Below are 25862 nucleotides of genomic sequence, written 5' to 3'. Positions count from 1 at the left end.
CTTACCCAAACCCCAGTCTTGACCAATCCTCAATTTGACAGAGAATTTATCATCTTCTCTTTTGCCTCCCAGCATACTATTGCTGTTGTTTTGTTACAAAAAGATGACCAAGGAAATGAGAAACCAATTGCTTTCTTTAGCAGAGCTCTTAGAGATGCACCTTTAAAATATCAAATCATGGAAAAGCAAGCTTATGCTTTGGTTAAGGCCATTAAGGACTTTAGGATTTACATCCTTTATTCACATGTTATAGCTTATGTACCAAGTCCTATTGTCAAAGACATTCTCACCCAAGAAAATTTAGAGGGCAGAAGAGGAAAGTGGATTGCCAACATTTTGGAATTTGATATTGAGATAAAACCTACAAAATTAATAAAAGGGCAAGGTTTGGCCAAACTAATGACAGAGGCAAACTTCCAAGCCTTAGACATCAACCAGCTGGACAGTGAACCGGAGCTGGCGACTCCAAAGATCAATGTAGCCTTTGAACAATCCCCTTGGTACTCTGATATATGTTATGTATTGCAAAACCTGTGTGCTCCCCCAGGATTGTCCAGAACTAAATGTAGGTTCTTAAAAATAAAAGCTTCTAAATTCTGTGTTATGGATGGAAATTTATTGTGGAAAAACCATGAAGGAATATTGCTAAACTACCTAATTGAGAATGAAACTGACAATATCATAAAGGAATTTCATGCAGGTGACTGTGGTGGACACTTGTATTGGAAGTCCACTGTGGATAAAATACTAAGGGCTGGTTACTACTGGCCCACCATGTTCTCTAATATCAAGAAATTCACCACCTCATGTCATAAATGTCAAGTGTTTGAGGGAAAGAGACAGTTGCTGCCACTTCCCTTGAGGCCTATTGCAATAGAGAGACCTTTTCAACAATGGGGCTTGGATTTCATTGGGGAAATTCATCCCTCATCTTCAGGCCAACATAGATGGATCTTAACAGCCACAGACTACTTCACCAAGTGGATTGAAGCTATTCCATGCAGACAAGCAAATGATTCCACTATCATTCAGTTCTTGGAGAACAACATATTGTCTAGATTTGGCTGTCCTGATAAAATAATAACAGACAATGCTGCTGCTTTCAGATCCAAGAAAATGGTGAATTTCTGCCACAAATTTCACATTACCTTAGGCCATTCTACTGCATACTATCCCCAAGGTAATGGCGTTGCTGAGTCATCAAATAAAATTCTGGTAAACATCATAAAGAAAGTGCTAGAAGAGAACAAAAGGAATTGGCATAAGAAGCTTGTGAATGCTCTATGGGCAGATAGACTAACAACCAAGAGATCAATTGGGACCAGCCCATATGAGTTGGTTTATGGATTAGAAGCCAAATTTCCTTCATCACTAGGGATACCTATTATGAGACTTCTTCAAGAAAGCCAAGCTGAACCAAATGATATGCAAAGAAGAATCAATCAAATCATATGTCTACAGCAAACTAGAGACCAAGTTTTCAGCAGAGTTCAAGTTCTACAAGAAAAATTAAAGAAGGCCTTTGATAGGAGAACTAAGGCAGAATATTTCAACATTGGTGACAAAGTCCTCAAGTGGGATTGAAGAAGAGAGGATAAGGGAAAACATGGAAAATTTGATTCCCTTTGGAGAGGACCATTTGCTGTCCAAGCAGTACAAGGAAACAACACTTATTTCCTTAAGAGTCTTAATGAAACTGATTTGGATGAAGGTCCTGTGAATGGCAGGATGCTCAAGCACTATTTTGACTACCATCCATAAATGCAGCCGAGTTTTCCTTTGTACATATCCAGATGTATATATTATTTTCTGTCAACATGTAAAAATGTAATCTCTCAAATTTTTCTTAAACTGCCAGCAAAAGGTAAATAGAATCAGAGGTCTACCAAGAAGAGAAGCACACAATTTTGGCATTTCAAAGCAGCAAACTTCAAGATTGGCAAGAGCAGTCAAGGGGCAAGGCAATCTGACCTGTTGTTCTTGATCTTTCAAATGAAAAACCATCCCCATGTGGAGCCACTGTTAGCTACCTATACCAATAGGTTTCATATTTCATGATTGGCATTGAAAAGGTCCAAATATGCTCTGCTTTGATGATTCAAAGATCACATATTTCCAAGAGAATACAATCTGTGCTTATAGCTTGATGTGCACTCAAATTTTGATGGATGGTCCAACAGCCTAATCTGGATCATGCCATGTTTTGAATTTTCAGTTGTAGAATAGAGAAAGAAGTCTGTCCAAACTGTTTAATCTTGGCAGACAAGTAGTTTAGGTAGAGAAGAAAGGTTCCCAACAGCTTAATCTGGGACCTTGGAAGAACTAAGGGTAGAAGTAGATAGAAAAACAAAAGAAAAGGCCAAAGAAAAGAAAATGCAGATAAGGGTCTGCAAGTCCAAGTGCACCCTCCAAGAATAAATAAAAAATGCTAGGCAAGTAGATGGGTAGGCAGTTGGGGTTGCAGAAATGTCACTCCTTACAAGTGAAGGTATGTTAGTTTTGTTCACAAAGAAAAATAAATGAAGAGAGAAGGTGTTCCTCTCCATCAGGTTGCAACAAGAAAAGAAGCATGTCTAACTTCCCAATATTCCCCTCTCTATTCATTACTAACATCCCCTCATCAGTTGATACTCATGAAAGAATTGGTGGTTTTCATGGTTCCTAGTTCTATTAGAAGCCACATTTCTTGTCTAAAACACTTTTCATTTTGATCTACTCCTTAAGCTAAGTTATTTTAAAAAAAGCTTAGTGTTATCTCCCCTCATCCACTCCTTTCATCCATATTAACCCTAACCCTATTATATAACTCCCCTATATTACCCTTTCCCTAGTATTATAACACCATGGTGTATAAACCCCAAACATTGTATAAATATCCCTTCCCTTGGCATTATAGCCATATGCCTTCTGTCAGGGATCAAAATGACATCTGGTCACTTTGATAAAACTAAGCCTAACCCCCCCCTCTTCTGAATTCATTTTGCCCTTTAAAACCTGCATTTACCAAGAAAACCCTATAAAAAGACCCATTTTACCCATACCCGCTCTAAATTGCAAAATAATATCAAAACCCACTTTTGCCAATTATCCAAAGTGTCGGGGCCACATTATTTTTCATTGGAAAACATTACAAACACTATATTCCAAAAGTTTCCGCTGAGTGCGCGCCCCAAAAATTATATTATTTTAATCCTCATCCCCGTCCGTATCATCCGATCAACTCAGCGACCCGTCAACCGTCCGATCGAGCGCTTTTGATCGGACGGCCTCAATCCATATCGGACCGGCCCCGACGTCCGACAGATACCTTCCGATATCCGTCAGAAGGTGACGTCAGGCCTCCGCCACGCGTCATCCCCACAGTTTATCGGAGGTACGCCTGACAAATCCCTCTTCTGTATCATAAGCGATGTGATGAGAAACCGCTAACCGCTCCCGGTTTTCGGTCGATCTGCCAGCCAACGTCACCACCACGTCATACCCACGTGAGTGCCACCCCACTGTCGCGTCAGCCCCTGCGTCCGCCCCCATGTTGGTCTGTCTTGCCACTTCATCATCCCCATGGACCAATCAGAGCCTGCCACCTCACCCGATGACGTCATGCTGATGTCATCCGACCTTGACCCCACCTGATGACGTCATCCAAAAAACGCGCCAATATGCCAAAAATCCATATTTAGGCCAATTTTCGCGTTTTTTCATACTTTTTGCCGCAAGAGCTGTTGCTTTCTCTGCATGATTTTACGTCCAAATTATACCACCTTTGCTGAAATCGACTCGGAGACGTCCAGCGCGCTATTTCCACAGTCATCCGTGACCATTGCTCGCTCTTTACCAGGTATTCTCCATTATAAATTCTTCATATGCCTACTTTGTCTGTGAATTCCCTCAAAAGAGCTTAAACGACAAAAAACTCGCAAAATTCACCGGCGAAATCTTGGTGCCTAGCCCCCATTTACAACTTTGAGCTCGAAAAACACTAGCTGAGCCTTGTTTGCCCATATTTTCACAAAAAACTGCACTTTGTTCGCGCAATCGCGAAACAACCTACTGAAACTGTACCTACCTGTTAAAAAAGACAGATTGAGACCACACATTGGTCTTATTCGCACCTTAAACAGTATTTCAATTGCTGCAGCTGTTTCACTCACCCTCTGTGCCATACAGTTCACATTTTTCATTGAAGAAAACTCTTTGTGTTGCTCTGCATAGCAACTCCATCCATAATCTTAGGTGAAATCATGGATCCACCAGTAGCTCCAATAGCATTGAACGTTGCTCCATTAAATGCCCCTCAGAGACAATTGGAATGGCAGTCTCTGGCAGACATGGACTGTCAGATTTCAGAGGAAATGCTGATGGGTACTAAGTTCCACATCCACCTGCTCAATGAATTGAAGGCCAAGCATGAGGCTGGAACAGATGTGCTGGGCATATGGGACTCATTCCTCCCTATTTTTAAGCTCCCTCAAGTTAACCAATTCCCTGATTTGATCCATCTGTGTGCTGAAAACTATGACCCCACTCAGAGGGTAGTTCTTGACCCTTCATGATCAGTTGTGTTTTATGTCACCCCAGAAGCTATCAAGGATATGCTCTGCTTCAGGACTGAGAAGAAACTGGTCCCTCTATCACTTGTAGACCTGATAAATCAAGGAGCCAGAATGACAGATGCTCAGGTCACCAAACTAAACCAGCTATACATTGGCTCTGACTCTGTGAAGTATCCTCCTATCAATCAAGTATACCTCAACCAACTGGGCAGAGATCTGGCAGACATGATTAGTCGCATTTTGGGCTACAACTCCATTGAGTTTGTTGATCAAACTGTGCTGGTAATCATGCTCATGTTTGCTCCTGGCAAGTCTCCTATCTGCTATGACTATGCCACCTATATAGCAGACAAAATACATGAGCAACTAATGAACCTGGCAAGAGAAAGAGTGTTCAGGTATACCTCCTACATTTACCACTTGATCTTACATCATCAACATCAGAAATTCTTTTTCCCAATCAAAAGAGAGGATGCCCAAGGCAATCCAAGATCAGTGGTCTATTGGTCATCTGTTTTCCACTGTAGATTTGAAACTCCTTATACTTATTGTGAGTTCATAGATCAGTTCATCCACCCAGCTATGTCAATGATGATGGGCTCACCTCCTCCGAGGCTCACAGATGAAATGCAAAGGATCCTACAATTATCCAAATCATACAGCATTGGGGACTGGTACTTTTACCAGCACCACACCATCATCAGGATGTATGGGTGTGAACTGCCTCCCTACAGACTACCCAGATATGTGCCTATGAGGCTATTTTCCCTAGAATACTTCAGGCAGTTTGGCAATGTTGACGTGCTTCACTTTTCAGGCAAAGGCAAGAAAGCACAGTTGAAAGTCAGGAACCAACTTGGCCACTTTGTCTATAACCAAAGGGAGGAAGGTTGGAGAGAAGCAGACAGGATGCTTGAGTCCCTTGGCCTTCAAACCAGTTTCCTCTCGAAACCTTATGACCCCAACCACTTCATCACTTTGAGAAGGCTTAGATATAGGCTCTCTGGCTATGATCATGTAAAGATCCCTCACATTGAAAAACATGCAAACCAAGCAAAATGGAGGAGAGGAACCCTAGAAGAGCCGGTTACACAAGAAGAGCTGAATCAAAGAGCGGTGAGGAATCTTAAAAAAATGGTTGACCTTGAACTTTGTTCATAGGTGTTTTCACTGCCAAGCACACAAGTGGGAGAATCTGCATCCTCCTCGACTGTAAATCAGCAAGCACCCAAAGCCACTGAAGATATATCTAGCAAGGGCAAGGAAAAAGAGATGGATACTTCTATTGGCACCTTATGAGGAAATGCCAATAGGGCAGTCTCTGGGCATGGGCCCACCTAGCAGGGAAGCATCTGCAAGTTCCTTCCAAGAGGAACAGAACAAAACTGTGGGAGGAGAAGTCAGCTCCTCTAGCCAACAGAGGGAGGGTGAACTGAGCATCAAACAGCAGTTCATAGACATAAAGAAAAGAAATGAGCCCATAAAAATACAGCTCTATAATCATTTACTGAAGATGGCTCCCACTAACCAGCAAAGACTGATGTTTGCTTTTAATGTTAGTGAAGGCAAAATGATCATGAGTCATTTTTTGCCAGCTGTAGCATAGCCCCAGTATCATGCAGATTATATAAGGACCAATCTTGAGGTCCTTGCCAAAGACATCCACCCAATGGATAAAATTGAGTTGCATAAGCAAACAGGTGAGATGGTCTATGCCTCCTTGGCTAACAAAACATTGGACAATTATAGGCTGGAAAATAGCCTTAATAATACAGCTGCCCAACTTGAGTTGGAAAGGGAATCATCACAGGCTAAGGACAACAGAATTAGGTCCTTAGAAGATATAATTATTGAGATTGGGCATGATCCCAAAGATATCAAGGGCATCCAGGAGATATTAAAGTTAAGGGATGCAGACATGGCTGCTTTGAAGAAAAAGATCAAAATGCCAGCCACAATCCACCCTCAAACAGATGAGGTTGCCCAGCAGAGGCATGATCAAGAGGCCTCAAACTTGCTGGTGTCTCCATATAAGCAGTTAATCCAGAGACAAGAAAAGCTGGGAGAATCAGAGGCTGCACAGGCAGCATTACAGGCAGCTTTGAAGCAAAGAGAAGAAGGTCAGACCTCCCAGCCTCCTCCTGAAGTGATAAATCTTGAGGAAACTGCTCCACCTACTGTTCCTCCTCCTCAACAGACAGAACAAGCAGCAACATCCACCTCAGCAGCACCACTAACAACAGAGCAGGTCCCAAGCCTGGACATGCAAAAGCTGAGGAATGAGATCCAGGCCTTGGAAGCACAAATGACAGAATTGAATGAGGCCAAGGATAAACTAGCCAAGGTCAATGAAAGATATGATAAATCCAAGCAGTCTGTGGCAGAAAAGGGCAGGGAGATAAAAGCCCTTAAAGACAGGATCAAAGAGCTAGAAAATGAGCTCAAATTAGATAAAGTTATGGCTGAGCTTAAAATAGTGCTGTGGGCTAACATTGGCCAATCTATAAATGAGAAATGGCAATGTATTAAAACAATCCATGAGCAGTTGGACCTCATTCCAAAAGCACAGACTGAAATTCAGAGATCAAGAGTTGCTCTAAGCAACATGCCTGAGATAGCCACCAGAATGATTAATGTGCTTAACAATAAAACAAGCACTCAGTTGGCTGCCATGGGAATTTGAAATAGAACTGAGCACATTCAGTTAATCAAGAGGGTTCTCACACTGAGAAACTTAGTGCAGACATTGGAAAGAAGAACCCAAGACATGCAGACTGAGGTGAACAGGTTTATGGAGAAATTTCAGGTGTTAGAAAACAGAGGGCTCCCTAGCTTACTGAACAGCGCAGGGAGATTGTTCACACATGACCAGTATGCCAAAAGGGTTAATACATTTGCCACTAGTCAGATCAACGAGAAGCCCAGCACCTCAGAAGAAACAGGGCCAGCCACAGAACAGACTCTCTACAATAGAGTAGAAAGTTTATTTTTTATAATGAATGAAATCAAACACTTGTTTGAGGTGCCTCCCAATTTTTACAAATATACAGAGGCAGAGGAGACCATGGATGCAATTCTCAGGCATCAACTACCTACACTAGAATGGTGGACCAAGGCCATACAAACGATTTTATAAACAGGGTGCCATTCAACAAATTTTGTTCATGGAAAATGCAAACTGCCATATACAGGACAGTTTAAAAGAATCATCAAACATTAAAGATAAAGGCTGAGCCAACTCAACAGAAATTTCGGCCAACTAAGCAAGGTAGGGAGCTACAGGTGTCCAAGCCGAGAAGCTACAGCAGGACAGCTCCAAAAGCGCATTTCTCAATATTAATGCAGATCACTCCAACTGACTCAGTGGCCTCCAAAGGCCAAAATATCTTCTGACAAACATAAAGATGCATTTACTTTGTATTCAATGATGTAATAACTTTCTTATCTAAATATCTTGAAAAGTTGGTGAAGATATTTCATTTCTCAGATGACTCAACGCCTGAGATATTTTGTAATACGTTTTGTATATATTTGCCCCTCGCACAAGCTTGCAGGGTTGTTGTTGATTTCTCCTGAAGAAGTTCTTATGCTGTAATCCTTTCAGAATTTAATAAAGAAAGTGATGGAATTTCTCGGATTTCTGAAGTGTTGAATGCGTTCTGGTGTCTGTTGAAAACTGCTGGATTCCTGTGTATTTCACAATACAATAAGTTTCTGTAACTCTCTTTGTCATGTATTTTCGATCCATTAAAATCCATATATGTTTCTAATTTCTATGTGTTTGACAACAAAGAAAAAGAATAACCTTCAGGACTTATTCATGCAATACCCTGAGTTCAATCTGTGTTGTTAATGAATGTTTTTCTTCAGCTATAATCTTGATAAGTGTAATTCTTAATTGCTGCACTTTCAGAATATATCTTTCACAGTGACCTTTGTTTCAGGAATTCGAGTTTTCTCCTGTGCAACATGTTTCACTCTCACATCACCAGCTTAATAGAGAATTCTTAATTGCTTTCTGTTGGCTGACCATGCTTCACCACTTAAGTTAAATTTGTTTGTTTGAAATACACAATAGGCCCTGCAGTCTAAACATCATCGCTCCAGCATTTTAAAGCATTTCACACCTCTAGACTCCATTGCCCAATGTTATACTACTCTCTGAACACTACATCTTAAGCCCTGAAAGAAGTCCTTCAACCAAAACATAAACCAAAACCTGAGCATAATAGCTAGCCTAAAACACCATCAAAACAGAGACAAATCATAAAGAGAGAGCCCTCTATGATTACAGTTTGGCTAGGAACTGTGATCCAAAGATTGGTTAGTGGTTACCCCGGCCGTATTCCCTTGGGAGTCATAGGGAACAACCTGGGTGTTAACATAATTGGCGACTCCACTGGGGACTTCTTAGGATTTTCCAATTTCTATACATCTCTCAAAGCTGCAAATCAAGCCTGAAATCAGTCAGGAGGCCTTCAAAACTGTTTCTGTATCACATGGACAGCTTTAGGGAAGAGCCTTTTCAGTGAGTCTTCATCTCAGCTTTGGAACATATATAACCATTCCAAAATCTTTATCCAGTCCTTGCAAATAAAAAAAAAAAAAAACTTCCTATAAAATCCTAAAAAACAGTTAGAAGCTGGCTCCCGAGGAAAATCCGCAGCATACTAGGGAAAATCCTGACCCTAATCCACCCATCATTGTTGATAATCCAAATACTATCCCTAGAAACATTAGGAGGCAGCAAAGGCAGGAGCAGCCTGTTGATTTAACCTCAGATTCAGATCATCCCGGCCATATCTCTACTCCATGCAAGGTCCTTTTCCGGTCTACCCCTAGTTCCCCTAGTTCACCATCCACATCTCAAAGTCCTCCTCTCACATCTTCATCCACTGCACATATCCCCTTGACCAACACTCTAGGTTCACCCTTACCTATTACCCCTGTGGTACCCATTGTTCCTATTATCCCAGCTGCCCCTGGTAATCCGCTAAACCCTGTAAATATGGCTAATAGATATGCACCCTTGCAGATACCAGCTAACGCTGCAGCCCTACCCCGAGATTACCAAACCAAAATCTCATATTTTGACTCCAATGGCCCTCTGACAGCTGTCCAGCATGCTAAGAGGATGCAAGACCATTTTGAGACCTATGAAATAGATGATGACAGTGTGAGAATGAGGATGTTTGTTCAAAGCCTAACTGGGGATGTAAGAACTTGGTTTAGATCCCTGAATGCAAATTCCATCACAACTCCTGATGAACTGTATCAAGCCTTTACTAGCAGATGGGAGAAGAAGAAGGATCCTCTGCACATACTTGGGGAATATGACACTATCAAAAGAGGTCCCCAAGAGACTGTTTTGGAGTACTGTGCAAGATTTAACAATGTATATAACGCAATCCCACAAAATTTAAGACCCCCTCCTGATTTAGCTTTGTACAAATTCCCTGATGGTTTTGACCCTGACATGGCCTATCAGTTGAAGGAAAGAGATCCTCAATCCCTTGCAGAGGCCCAAAGGGTTGCTGTCACAGTGGAAGCCAACCTAATTGCCAAAAGAAACAGAGCAAGGTTGGAAAAGAGGACTGTTTTCAAAGAGGAACCCTCTGCTTTTGATCAAAAGCTCGATGCAATACTCACTGGAATGAAAAGATTGGGTGATAGAGTGGAATCGGTTGAGAGAAAATCATCATGGGAGGCACCACAAAACAACCCTCCCAGGGATCCAAATTTTAGGAGAACTCAAAACCCAAATGTTGGCAAGGCCAGTGCTGACCAAGACATAAGACCCCCTTTCCAAGAAAATTATGCAGAAACTTCCACATCAACAGAGCCCAATGAAGATCCTGAGATTAATTTAATGGGTCTAGATGGTGAAAGTCAAGTTTTCTTAACACAAGAAGATCATGAGGATGATGAAATCAAACTGTTCCAAACTAAATCAGGTGAATCCTTTGACTTTAAACAAGGCTATGACACTGATGTCTATGAAGTCCATAAACAATACAAGCTAAGGAGCAGAACTGTGAACGTAAATCAGCCTGAAAAGATAAAGGATAATCAGCAGCCTAAAAGAGTCATAGTCACAAAGCCTAATGGCAAAACAAATCCACCTGCAGAAGAAGTGATTATTGAAGAGATCACTGAACCACTGTCCTTAAAACAGCAGCCTATGGCCACTTCACCCTCTCAACCTAATTTAAATGTTACTCCCCAAGAGATGAGTAAAAGAGGCAAGTCCCAAAGTCAAGATAAAAATCAAGAAAAAGATTTAATGAACAAGGAAAGGACTGTTATCCATAACCCCAAGACCCAATCTGAAAAACCCTTTGACCTAGAAACTGAAATTGGCAAACTAAAAATAGCAATCCCTCTCTCAGAACTAGCCAAGCATGACATCTATAAACTACAGATCAAGAAGTCCCTTCAACTCACTAGCAACAAAGATGATGTCAATGTGCTGGATGACACCCCAGAATTACTGTCCGGCCCAGAAGTGGATGGAAAAACAGTAGTCACAGGGGTATTACCTTTTTATGTCAGCCTACATATTCATGATAAAATATTACATAATGCAATGTTTGACTCAGGTGCCTCTCACAATCTCATGCCAAAAGCAGTCATGGAGAGATTGAATCTAGATATAACGAGACCATACAAGGACCTGTTTTCCTTTGACTCCAGCCAAGTCAAGTGTCTGGGTCTCATAAAAGATTTATGTGTGTCTCTGGTTCAATACCCAAACAAAACAATCCTAATGGATGTGGTAGTTGCTGATATCCCACCTAAGTATGGGATGCTGTTATCAAGATCATGGGGAGCTAAACTCCAAGGTTCCTTACAATTAGACATGTCATATGCTACCATCTCTGTTTTTGGGCAACCAAAAAGACTATACAGAGAAACACTCATGAAATACATGGTCAGCAGTGAAGAAAAGCCTCAAAACTTTCCCATATATGCTGTCCATTCAGACATAGACTCATACATTCTCTTCAATAACAACACAATTCTCTCAAAAAATGATGTTGAAACCAAAATACTCATACAGGATGAAGACTCTAATGAAAGAATTACCACCCATGAAACAACAGTCAATCAAATGCTAGACACTGCTTCTGTTCTAAATATCAAGCATACCCAATCAAATGATGAAACTGCCCTAGAAGACAAGCTAGATGAAAAACCAAAACTTCTACTTACATTGCCAGCCCATGAACAGATCATTAAATCTCCTTCCCAACAGGATATTCTATGGTTCCTTGAATTTGATGGCTCAGTCAACAAGTTAGGGGCAGGAGCTGGAGTTTGGGTACACAATAAAGAAAACAGTCATGCAGAAGGCAGAGCCTATAGATTAAACTTCAAATGTACTAATAACATGGCAGAGTATGAAGCTCTGTTACTAGGCCTCAAGGTAGTAAAGTTCTTGCAAGCTGCCAGGGTTTCAATCATGGGTGATTCAGATTTAGTTATCCAACAAGTGAAGGGAAATTTTGTCACCAATGACAAAAGACTAAGGACTTACAGGTCTCTGTTGCTGAGGTACTAAACTGTTTCTCTGAATTCCAAATCACTAAAATTCCTAGAACCCACAATCTGCATGCTCATAGTTTAGCCACATTTGCAAGTACCTACAAGCTGCCTTTTGAGCCCCATCACTGTTTTACAGCTGAGGTAAAACATAGACCCTCCATTCCAAACAATGTTAATGATTGGCAAGTATTTGAGGATGACAAGCAAATAAACCATTTTTTAACTCTGCAACAAGAATTTGCAGGATTAAATATTGACACTGATACAGCAAGTCAATCACAAATACTTGACACAGCAAGTCAATCACAAATACTTGACACAGCAAGTCAATCACCAATAATTGAAAGAGCAAGTCCATCACAAATACAGTTTCAACAGATTACTCACCCAATATCACCTAGAACAGCAAAACAAATGCTAAATCCAACTATTTTCAGCAAGGAAAACATTCAACAAATTCAACCAATCAGTTGTGAAGACGTGGCCAATGCTGAAACTGACATCATAGAGATGAAAGACAATTTTCTACCAACAGGCCTAACTCCATTAGAGGACATCTTTGATTCAAATGATATTCCCAGAAAACCAAAAATGCAGCCCTTAAATGCAGCCATTGAAGAATGCAACATTGGTACAATTGACAAACCCAAAATAATTAAATTGTCTGCATCTTTACCTCCTGATCAAAAGCCTAAATACATTGACCTCTTTAAAGAGTTCCAGGATGTTTTTGCATGGAGTTATGAGGACCTAAAGTCTTATGACACCTCTGTTATCCAGCATACTATCCCTCTCAAGCCTGATCAAAAGCCCTTTAAACAAAAATTGAGGAGAATCAATCCTATGCTTCTCCCAGCAATGGAACAAGAAGTACAGAAAATGTTCAAGGCAGGCATCATAGCACCAATTAGATTCTCTGAGTGGATCTCAAACTTAGTCCCTACAAGAAAGAAAACTGGTGAAATAAGGCTGTGTGTGGATCTACGAAATCTGAACCAAGTATCCCTCAAAGACAACTATCCCTTACCCAAGATGGATCACATTCTCCAAAGAGTGGTAGGGGCCTCAAGGATCTCATTACTGGATGGATTTTCAGGCTTCAATCAAATCCTGGTGCACCCTGATGATCAAGACAAAACAGCATTCACAACCCCATGGGGAACCTTCAAATATGTGAAAATGCCTTTTGGATTGAAAAATGCAGGGGCAACTTTTCAAAGAGCAATGGATATTGCTTTTGCCAAAGAGATTCATGACTTCCTTGTCATTTACTTAGATGACCTTACACCTTTCTCAAAATCAGACCAAGAACATATAAAACATTTGAGACAGATCTTCCTAAAATGCAGAAAATATGGGATTTCCTTGAATCCCAAGAAATCCCTGTTTGGTTTAGAGGAAGGTAAGCTATTGGGCCACATCATTTCTAAAGATGGCATTAGAATTGACCCAGATAGGATACAGGCTATCTTACAAATGCCCCACCCAAGAAATATCAAAGAGTTGCAAGGATTCTTGGGAAAAATCAATTTCTTGAGAAGGTTTATCCCAAACTTAGCAGAACTAATCAGATTACTAAATAACATGCTAAAGAAAGATTCAAAAGTAAAATGGACAGTTGAAGCAAATCAAGCCTTTGAAGGTATAAAGCTGGCTCTTACCCAAACCCCAGTCTTGACCAATCCTCAATTTGACAGAGAATTTATCATCTTCTCTTTTGCCTCCCAGCATACTATTGCTGTTGTTTTGTTACAAAAAGATGACCAAGGAAATGAGAAACCAATTGCTTTCTTTAGCAGAGCTCTTAGAGATGCACCTTTAAAATATCAAATCATGGAAAAGCAAGCTTATGCTTTGGTTAAGGCCATTAAGGACTTTAGGATTTACATCCTTTATTCACATGTTATAGCTTATGTACCAAGTCCTATTGTCAAAGACATTCTCACCCAAGAAAATTTAGAGGGCAGAAGAGGAAAGTGGATTGCCAACATTTTGGAATTTGATATTGAGATAAAACCTACAAAATTAATAAAAGGGCAAGGTTTGGCCAAACTAATGACAGAAGCAAACTTCCAAGCCTTAGACATCAACCAGCTGGACAGTGAACCGGAGCTGGCGACTCCAAAGATCAATGTAGCCTTTGAACAATCCCCTTGGTACTCTGATATATGTTATGTATTGCAAAACCTGTGTGCTCCCCCAGGATTGTCCAGAACTAAATGTAGGTTCTTAAAAATGAAAGCTTCTAAATTCTGTGTTATGGATGGAAATTTATTGTGGAAAAACCATGAAGGAATATTGCTAAACTGCCTAATTGAGAATGAAACTGACAATATCATAAAGGAATTTCATGCAGGTGACTGTGGTGGACACTTGTACTGGAAGTCCACTGTGGATAAAATACTAAGGGCTGGTTACTACTGGCCCACCATGTTCTCTAATGTCAAGAAATTCACCACCTCATGTCATAAATGTCAAGTGTTTGAGGGAAAGAGACAGTTGCTGCCACTTCCCTTGAGGCCTATTGCAATAGAGAGACCTTTTCAACAATGGGGCTTGGATTTCATTGGGGAAATTCATCCCTCATCTTCAGGCCAACATAGATGGATCTTAACAGCCACAGACTACTTCACCAAGTGGATTGAAGCTATTCCATGCAGACAAGCAAATGATTCCACTATCATTCAGTTCTTGGAGAACAACATATTGTCTAGATTTGGCTGTCCTGATAAAATAATAACAGACAATGCTGCTGCTTTCAGATCCAAGAAAATGGTGAATTTCTGCCACAAATTTCACATTACCTTAGGCCATTCTACTGCATACTATCCCCAAGGTAATGGCGTTGCTGAGTCATCAAATAAAATTCTGGTAAACATCATAAAGAAAGTGCTAGAAGAGAACAAAAGGAATTGGCATAAGAAGCTTGTGAATGCTCTATGGGCAGATAGACTAACAACCAAGAGATCAATTGGGACCAGCCCATATGAGTTGGTTTATGGATTAGAAGCCAAATTTCCTTCATCACTAGGGATACCTATTATGAGACTTCTTCAAGAAAGCCAAGCTGAACCAAATGATATGCAAAGAAGAATCAATCAAATCATATGTCTACAGCAAACTAGAGACCAAGTTTTCAGCAGAGTTCAAGTTCTACAAGAAAAATTAAAGAAGGCCTTTGATAGGAGAACTAAGGCAGAATATTTCAACATTGGTGACAAAGTCCTCAAGTGGGATTGAAGAAGAGAGGATAAGGGAAAACATGGAAAATTTGATTCCCTTTGGAGAGGACCATTTGCTGTCCAAGCAGTACAAGGAAACAACACTTATTTCCTTAAGAGTCTTAATGAAACTGATTTGGATGAAGGTCCTGTGAATGGCAGGATGCTCAAGCACTATTTTGACTACCATCCATAAATGCAGCCGGAGTTTTCCTTTGTACATATCCAGATGTATATATTATTTTCTGTCAACATGTAAAAATGTAATCTCTCAAATTTTTCTTAAACTGCCAGCAAAAGGTAAATAGAATCAGAGGTCTACCAAGAAGAGAAGCACACAATTTTGGCATTTCAAAGCAGCAAACTTCAAGATTGGCAAGAGCAGTCAAGGGGCAAGGCAATCTGACCTGTTGTTCTTGATCTTTCAAATGAAAAGCCATCCCCATGTGGAGCCACTGTTAGCTACCTATACCAATAGGTTTCATATTTCATGATTGGCATTGAAAAGGTCCAAATATGCTCTGCTTTGATGATTCAAAGATCACATATTTCCAAGAGAATACAATCTGTGCTTATAGCTTGATGTGCACTCAAATTTTGATGGATGGTCCAACAGCCTAATCTGGATCATGCCATGTTTTGAATTTTCAGTTGTAGAATAGAGAAAGAAGTCTGTCCAAACTGTTTAATCTTGGCAGACAAGTAGTTTAGGTAGAGAAGAAAGGTTCCCAACAGCTTAATCTGGGACCTTGGAAGAACTAAGGGTAGAAGTAGATAGAAAAACAAAAGAAAAGGCCAAAGAAAAGAAAATGCAGATAAGGGTCTGCAAGTCCAAGTGCACCCTCCAAGAATAAATAAAAAATGCTAGGCAAGTAGATGGGTAGGCAGTTGGGGTTGCAGAAATGTCACTCCTTACAAGTGAAGGTATGTTAGCTTTGTTCACAAAGAAAAATAAATGAAGAGAGAAGGTGTTCCTCTCCATCAGGTTGCAACAAGAAAAGAAGCATGTCTAACTTCCCAATATTCCCCTCTCTATTCATTACTAACATCCCCTCATCAGTTGATACTCATGAAAGAATTGGTGGTTTTCGTGGTTCCTAGTTCTATTAGAAGCCACATTTCTTGTCTAAAACACTTTTCATTTTGATCTACTCCTTAAGCTAAGTTATTTTAAAAAAAGCTTAGTGTTATCTCCCCTCATCCACTCCTTTCATCCATATTAACCCTAACCCTATTATATAACTCCCCTATATTACCCTTTCCCTAGTATTATAACACCATGGTGTATAAACCCCAAACATTGTATAAATATCCCTTCCCTTGGCATTATAGCCATATGCCTTCTGTCAGGGATCAAAATGACATCTGGTCACTTTGATAAAACTAAGCCTAACCCCCCCCTCTTCTGAATTCATTTTGCCCTTTAAAACCTGCATTTACCAAGAAAACCCTATAAAAAGACCCATTTTACCCATACCCGCTCTAAATTGCAAAATAATATCAAAACCCACTTTTGCCAATTATCCAAAGTGTCGGGGCCATATTATTTTTCATTGGAAAACATTACAAACACTATATTCCAAAAGTTTCCGCTGAGTGCGCGCCCCAAAAATTATATTATTTTAATCCTCATCCCCGTCCGTATCATCCGATCAACTCAGCGACCCGTCAACCGTCCGATCGAGCGCTTTTGATCGGACGGCCTCAATCCATATCGGACCGGCCCCGACGTCCGACAGATACCTTCCGATATCCGTCAGAAGGTGACGTCAGGCCTCCGCCACGCGTCATCCCCACAGTTTATCGGAGGTACGCCTGACAAATCCCTCTTCTGTATCATAAGCGATGTGATGAGAAACCGCTAACCGCTCCCGGTTTTCGGTCGATCTGCCAGCCAACGTCACCACCACGTCATACCCACGTGAGTGCCACCCCACTGTCGCGTCAGCCCCTGCGTCCGCCCCCATGTTGGTCTGTCTTGCCACTTCATCATCCCCATGGACCAATCAGAGCCTGCCACCTCACCCGATGACGTCATGCTGATGTCATCCGACCTTGACCCCACCTGATGACGTCATCCAAAAAACGCGCCAATATGCCAAAAATCCATATTTAGGCCAATTTTCGCGTTTTTTCATACTTTTTGCCGCAAGAGCTGTTGCTTTCTCTGCATGATTTTACGTCCAAATTATACCACCTTTGCTGAAATCGACTCGGAGACGTCCAGCGCGCTATTTCCACAGTCATCCGTGACCATTGCTCGCTCTTTACCAGGTATTCTCCATTATAAATTCTTCATATGCCTACTTTGTCTGTGAATTCCCTCAAAAGAGCTTAAACGACAAAAAACTCGCAAAATTCACCGGCGAAATCTTGGTGCCTAGCCCCCATTTACAACTGTGAGCTCGAAAAACACTAGCTGAGCCTTGTTTGCCCATATTTTCACAAAAAACTGCACTTTGTTCGCGCAATCGCGAAACAACCTACTGAAACTGTACCTACCTGTTAAAAAAGACAGATTGAGACCACACATTGGTCTTATTCGCACCTTAAACAGTATTTCAATTGCTGCAGCTGTTTCACTCACCCTCTGTGCCATACAATTCACATTTTTCATTGAAGAAAACTCTTTGTGTTGCTCTGCATAGCAACTCCATCCATAATCTTAGGTGAAATCATGGATCCACCAGTAGCTCCAATAGCATTGAACGTTGCTCCATTAAATGCCCCTCAGAGACAATTGGAATGGCAGTCTCTGGCAGACATGGACTATCAGATTTCAGAGGAAATGCTGATGGGTACTAAGTTCCACATCCACCTGCTCAATGAATTGAAGGCCAAGCATGAGGCTGGAACAGATGTGCTGGGCATATGGGACTCATTCCTCCCTATTTTTAAGCTCCCTCAAGTTAACCAATTCCCTGATTTGATCCATCTGTGTGCTGAAAACTATGACCCCACTCAGAGGGTAGTTCTTGACCCTTCATGATCAGTTGTGTTTTATGTCACCCCAGAAGCTATCAAGGATATGCTCTGCTTCAGGACTGAGAAGAAACTGGTCCCTCTATCACTTGTAGACCTGATAAATCAAGGAGCCAGAATGACAGATGCTCAGGTCACCAAACTAAACCAGCTATACATTGGCTCTGACTCTGTGAAGTATCCTCCTATCAATCAAGTATACCTCAACCAACTGGGCAGAGATCTGGCAGACATGATTAGTCGCATTTTGGGCTACAACTCCATTGAGTTTGTTGATCAAACTGTGCTGGTAATCATGCTCATGTTTGCTCCTGGCAAGTCTCCTATCTGCTATGACTATGCCACCTATATAGCAGACAAAATACATGAGCAACTAATGAACCTGGCAAGAGAAAGAGTGTTCAGGTATACCTCCTACATTTACCACTTGATCTTACATCATCAACATCAGAAATTCTTTTTCCCAATCAAAAGAGAGGATGCCCAAGGAAATCCAAGATCAGTGGTCTATTGGTCATCTGTTTTCCACTGTAGATTTGAAACTCCTTATACTTATTGTGAGTTCATAGATCAGTTCATCCACCCAGCTATGTCAATGATGATGGGCTCACCTCCTCCGAGGCTCACAGATGAAATGCAAAGGATCCTACAATTATCCAAATCATACAGCATTGGGGACTGGTACTTTTACCAGCACCACACCATCATCAGGATGTATGGGTGTGAACTGCCTCCCTACAGACTACCCAGATATGTGCCTATGAGGCTATTTTCCCTAGAATACTTCAGGCAGTTTGGCAATGTTGACGTGCTTCACTTTTCAGGCAAAGGCAAGAAAGCACAGTTGAAAGTCAGGAACCAACTTGGCCACTTTGTCTATAACCAAAGGGAGGAAGGTTGGAGAGAAGCAGACAGGATGCTTGAGTCCCTTGGCCTTCAAACCAGTTTCCTCTCGAAACCTTATGACCCCAACCACTTCATCACTTTGAGAAGGCTTAGATATAGGCTCTCTGGCTATGATCATGTAAAGATCCCTCACATTGAAAAACATGCAAACCAAGCAAAATGGAGGAGAGGAACCCTAGAAGAGCCGGTTACACAAGAAGAGCTGAATCAAAGAGCGGTGAGGAATCTTAAAAAAATGGTTGACCTTGAACTTTGTTCATAGGTGTTTTCACTGCCAAGCACACAAGTGGGAGAATTTGCATCCTCCTCGACTATAAATCAGCAAGCACCCAAAGCCACTGAAGATATATCTAGCAAGGGCAAGGAAAAAGAGATGGATACTTCTATTGGCACCTTATGAGGAAATGCCAATAGGGCAGTCTCTGGGCATGGGCCCACCTAGCAGGGAAGCATCTGCAAGTTCCTTCCAAGAGGAACAGAACAAAACTGTGGGAGGAGAAGTCAGCTCCTCTAGCCAACAGAGGGAGGGTGAACTGAGCATCAAACAGCAGTTCATAGACATAAAGAAAAGAAATGAGCCCATAAAAATACAGCTCTATAATCATTTACTGAAGATGGCTCCCACTAACCAGCAAAGACCGATGTTTGCTTTTAATGTTAGTGAAGGCAAAATGATCATGAGTCATTTTTTGCCAGCTGTAGCATAGCCCCAGTATCATGCAGATTATATAAGGACCAATCTTGAGGTCCTTGCCAAAGACATCCACCCAATGGATAAAATTGAGTTGCATAAGCAAACAGGTGAGATGGTCTATGCCTCCTTGGCTAACAAAACATTGGACAATTATAGGCTGGAAAATAGCCTTAATAATACAGCTGCCCAACTTGAGTTGGAAAGGGAATCATCACAGGCTAAGGACAACAGAATTAGGTCCTTAGAAGATATAATTATTGAGATTGGGCATGATCCCAAAGATATCAAGGGCATCCAGGAGATATTAAAGTTAAGGGATGCAGACATGGCTGCTTTGAAGAAAAAGATCAAAATGCCAGCCACAATCCACCCTCAAACAGATGAGGTTGCCCAGCAGAGGCATGATCAAGAGGCCTCAAACTTGCTGGTGTCTCCATATAAGCAGTTAATCCAGAGACAAGAAAAGCTGGGAGAATCAGAGGCTGCACAGGCAGCATTACAGGCAGCTTTGAAGCAAAGAGAAGAAGGTCAGACCTCCCAGCCTCCTCCTGAAGTGATAAATCTTGAGGAAACTGCTCCACCTACTGTTCCTCCTCCTCAACAGACAGAACAAGCAGCAACATCCACCTCAGCAGCACCACTAACAACAGAGCAGGTCCCAAGCCTGGACATGCAAAAGCTGAGGAATGAGATCCAGGCCTTGGAAGCACAAATGACAGAATTGAATGAGGCCAAGGATAAACTAGCCAAGGTCAATGAAAGATATGATAAATCCAAGCAGTCTGTGGCAGAAAAGGGCAGGGAGATAAAAGCCCTTAAAGACAGGATCAAAGAGCTAGAAAATGAGCTCAAATTAGATAAAGTTATGGCTGAGCTTAAAATAGTGCTGTGGGCTAACATTGGCCAATCTATAAATGAGAAATGGCAATATATTGAAACAATCCATGAGCAGTTGGACCTCATTCCAAAAGCACAGACTGAAATTCAGAGATCAAGAGCTGCTCTAAGCAACATGCCTGAGATAGCCACCAGAATGATTAATGTGCTTAACAATAGAACAAGCACTCAGTTGGCTGCCATGGGAATTTCAAACAGAACTGAGCACATTCAGTTAATCAAGAGGGTTCTCACACTGAGAAACTTAGTGCAGACATTGGAAAGAAGAACCCAAGACATGCAGACTGAGGTGAACAGGTTTATGGAGAAATTTCAGGTGTTAGAAAACAGAGGGCTCCCTAGCTTACTGAACAGCGCAGGGAGATTGTTCACACATGACCAGTATGCCAAAAGGGTTAATACATTTGCCACTAGTCAGATCAACGAGAAGCCCAGCACCTCAGAAGAAACAGGGCCAGCCACAGGACAGACTCTCTACAATAGAGTAGAAAGTTTATTTTTTATAATGAATGAAATCAAACACCTGTTTGAGGTGCCTCCCAATTTTTACAAATATACAGAGGCAGAGGAGACCATGGATGCAATTCTCAGGCATCAACTACCTACACTAGAATGGTGGACCAAGGCCATACAAACTATTTTATAAACAGGGTGCCATTCAACAAATTTTGTTCATGGAAAATGCAAACTGCCATATACAGGACAGTTTAAAAGAATCAGCAGACATTAAAGATAAAGGCTGAGCCAACTCAGCAGAAATTTCGGCCAACTAAGCAAGGTAGGGAGCTACAGGTGTCCAAGCCGAGAAGCTACAGCAGGACAGCTCCAAAAGCGCATTTCTCAGTATTAATGCAGATCACTCCAACTGACTCAGTGGCCTCCAAAGGCCAAAATATCTTCTGACAAACATAAAGATGCATTTACTTTGTATTCAATGATGTAATAACTTTCTTATCTAAATATCTTGAAAAGTTGGTGAAGATATTTCATTTCTCAGATGACTCAACGCCTGAGATATTTTGTAATACGTTTTGTATATATTTGCCCCTCGCACAAGCTTGCAGGGTTGTTGTTGATTTCTCCTGAAGAAGTTCTTATGCTGTAATCCTTTCAGAATTTAATAAAGAAAGTGATGGAATTTCTCGGATTTCTGAAGTGTTGAATGCGTTCTGGTGTCTGTTGAAAACTGCTGGATTCCTGTGTATTTCACAATACAATAAGTTTCTGTAACTCTCTTTGTCATGTATTTTCGATCCATTAAAATCCATATATGTTTCTAATTTCTATGTGTTTGACAACAAAGAAAAAGAATAACCTTCAGGACTTATTCATGCAATACCCTGAGTTCAATCTGTGTTGTTAATGAATGTTTTTCTTCAGCTATAATCTTGATAAGTGTAATTCTTAATTGCTGCACTTTCAAAATATATCTTTCAAAGTGACCTTTGTTTCAGGAATTCGAGTTTGCTCCTGTGCAACATGTTTCACTCTCACATCACCAGCTTAATAGAGAATTCTTAATTGCTTTCTGTTGGCTGACCATGCTTCACCACTTAAGTTAAATTTGTTTGTTTGAAATACACAATAGGCCCTGCAGTCTAAACATCATCGCTCCAGCATTTTAAAGCATTTCACACCTCTAGACTCCATTGCCCAATGTTATACTACTCTCTGAACACTACATCTTAAGCCCTGAAAGAAGTCCTTCAACAAAAACATAAACCAAAACCTGAGCATAATAGCTAGCCTAAAACACCATCAAAACAGAGACAAATCATAAAGAGAGAGCCCTCTCTTATTACAGTTTGGCTAGGAACTGTGATCCAAAGATTGGTTAGTGGTTACCCCGGCCGTATTCCCTTGGGAGTCATAGGGAACAACCTGGGTGTTAACACATCCACCTAATAATTATTGATAATTAAATTAAAAATATGGAAAGTAAACTTATTTGGCATAATTTTGAAATGATACTACCATATTTACAACCTACTAGTACTTCAAGATGTAGTTCATTATGAAATTAAATTTACCATTTAGAAATCACCAATTTAAAACTAGATAAATTTAAAAATTACTATTCATTCTTTAGTTAGAATATTTGACAACAATGTGTCTTATATTGGTGCATTGTTGAGCTTTATTGGTCATATTTGTACAGAGTGATAGGCTTGTGAAGGTGTATGTTCCTATTAGATAGGAAGTTGTTTAGACTGATGTGGTTGAAGGATTCTCTCCAACTAAGTAATTCATTTCTCTCATGATTGGTTTAGATTGTACTTATATGTATTATTACTAGATGTGAATATGTTAAGAGTGCTCCCAATTTAATTTCCTCGATGAAAAACTATGGTAAAAATCAACATTGTTGTTGTCCATGTAGATTTTTTTTGCATGCTATTGTTTCTAGAGGAACATTCTACAAACCATTGTGATGACTATGTATGATTGCATCCATGTTCAACCTAAGTCGACAAGTGTCTCTTTTAAAATAAAATAAAAATATTTTCCAAATAAAAATACAAAGTTAACACTAGTAAAAACTAATAATGAATATACATGTTTGGCTAGTTTTAATTATTTGATTATGTTGTTTTTTTAGTCAATATTAGAACACAATATGAAGGATAAAAAGTCTCCACTCTTAATCTTAAACATAAATAAAATATTTTTTAATATCTATATGAAATAACATAATTTATAAAAAAAAATTAAAAAGATATCAAATAATTAAAAGTGAAAATAAAAATATTATACTTTCCCTTTTGAGTATTAAAAATGTATATTTCATATATATATATATATATGATGATAACAAAACATTTCAATCTCAGAAGAAGAGGAGATTGCAAGTAAAAAATGAGAGGTATTTGAAATTAAAATTTTTCAATTACTTCTGGATAAGAATAATAAAGGGGCAGGTGTGTAATTTATTCTAATATAAAATAACATATTTCAATATTATATATATATATATATATATATATATATATATATATATATATATATATATATATATATATAATTAATTCATAAAAGATCATTTTCATTAAAATATTTCAAATAATTTTGTTATACAAGAAATATTTTTTGGAACTCTGAGTTTAAGTTTTCTAGATTACAGAAACCAAGTGCTTAAGGGGATTTTCAAAGCATTAATTATATTTATATATTCAAAAATATAATTTAAACAATGTAAAATTTAATATTTATAGATACCATTGATCTACATCGTACCAAGCATATAGAGGAGAGGATCAAATCTCTTTAGATGTAAAGATTTTTTTGCACTATAAAAATAGTTTACACCTTCAAAGATTTGATCCTTCTCAACATATGCTAAATCCATAATTAAAATAAATCTATGATAATACATTTATAAAATCATGATGTATTATACACCTAAATTTTATGGACATATACATTGATAAAGTCATGATCTATAGAAACAAATAGAACCCTGAAATAAGGTTCATGGAACAGAGCTCATTTATTCTATTTTCATTCCCTTACCATATTTTAATTAAGAGTAAAAAAGATTAGAAATGAAGTAATTTAATTTGAATATATGACAAATAATTTTTTCGTAATGTTGTGATTTTTTGTTGTTTAAAATGTGCTTTTAATGCATAAATGAATTCAATACCCTTAAAACCCCTTGGCGCACTCAAATTTTACAAATTAAATAACTTAAACACAAGTTTATCTATCCAGGAATTTGATTAAAATTCACTAGAAAAAATATGGTGAAAAAGGTCATTTACTGAAGTTAGACTACCCCATTGTTTTCATATTTATATATAAATTATAATTTCTTACACATTTATCGTTAAGGGACAAATTCCCCTAGGGTCTTTGGGTTGAAACCCTAGCAGATCAGAGTTTTTCTATACAAAGAAACCATAATGTTAAGATAAGGAAACTATACGATAAGGGGCATACCTGGGGGTCCTACGTTTTAGAAGATCTTTCCAGGGTCCAAACCCTCTTGGAGTTCATTTTGCTCCTTCAACCTGCCAAACGATCAATTCAAGAAAGTATAGTAGTATATGGACTAAACATCATAAGGAAATCATCTTCATAGTATATTGAAAGGTAGTTAGTTATGCAATTAAAAAACCATTCACATATGAATCATAACATGGATATCATAAACATGAAGAAGATTTATGTTACGAACAAAGACAAGTGTTTCTTTTATTATAGACAAATAACGTACAGAAAGGAATAATTTCACCTGATTCATCCTTTCGCAGGCTCCAAGCGGAACTGTCCTCCGGATTCATCCAGTCTCAAGCCTTTAACAAACTCCTTCCATGACTTACTCCATGATATCTCAAGTAGTAGATAGACATCATCACACAAGGAAACAAGGGTTTCCTGTAAATGGGGGAAGTGTAATAGGCACTAGGATCTTCAAACCTGGTCAGGGAAATCTCAACATAATAACCTTTCTCTCTCTTCTCTCCTCCTTTAGGCCTTCCCATTGAAGCCTTTTTATACTTCTCCCAAACTAATTTTTTAGTTGGGAATTCGTTGGGAACAGTTGGGCCACAGGCACTAACAGGTGATCAGCAGGTAAACCCCGCGATCTCCACCCAAAACTAAGGAGATTTAATTTTTCTTAAGTGTTTTAAGACATATACGCAGGTTGGGTATACACAGACCCACATATACATGCATTTAGCTCAGGGCAATGTCGTGTGTAGGGAATAAAACACTGTTTTTTAAATTTTGGACTAGGTTTGGAAGGAGGGGTTGCCCTGGGCCATGAGTGCAACATCACAAACCTCAAGAGTGAGATTTGGAGCTATAAAATATGCCCCCTAATATATGAGGGCAGAAAGGGAACATGATGGCTGAAATGTATTAAGCAAGTTCATGGAAAGGAAATCTGTCAAAAACTGAGAAGGACTTCACCAGAGTTTAGCCTGCCAAGCCACAAAAGGAGATCAAAAAGAAACATTGTCTAAGGCGGACATACCCATGCTCAGAGAAAGTAAAGCATGTCCACATATTAAGTACAAGCAGATCCACTAAGTATACAAGTATAAAAAACTGGAAAAT

Source organism: Pinus tabuliformis, chromosome 9 (assembly GCF_031772625.1).
Source record: "Pinus tabuliformis cultivar Carrire ecotype Pingquan chromosome 9, CPIR1, whole genome shotgun sequence".
Lineage (NCBI taxonomy): Eukaryota > Viridiplantae > Streptophyta > Pinopsida > Pinales > Pinaceae > Pinus > Pinus tabuliformis.
Note: the sequence above shows the minus strand (reverse complement) of the source record.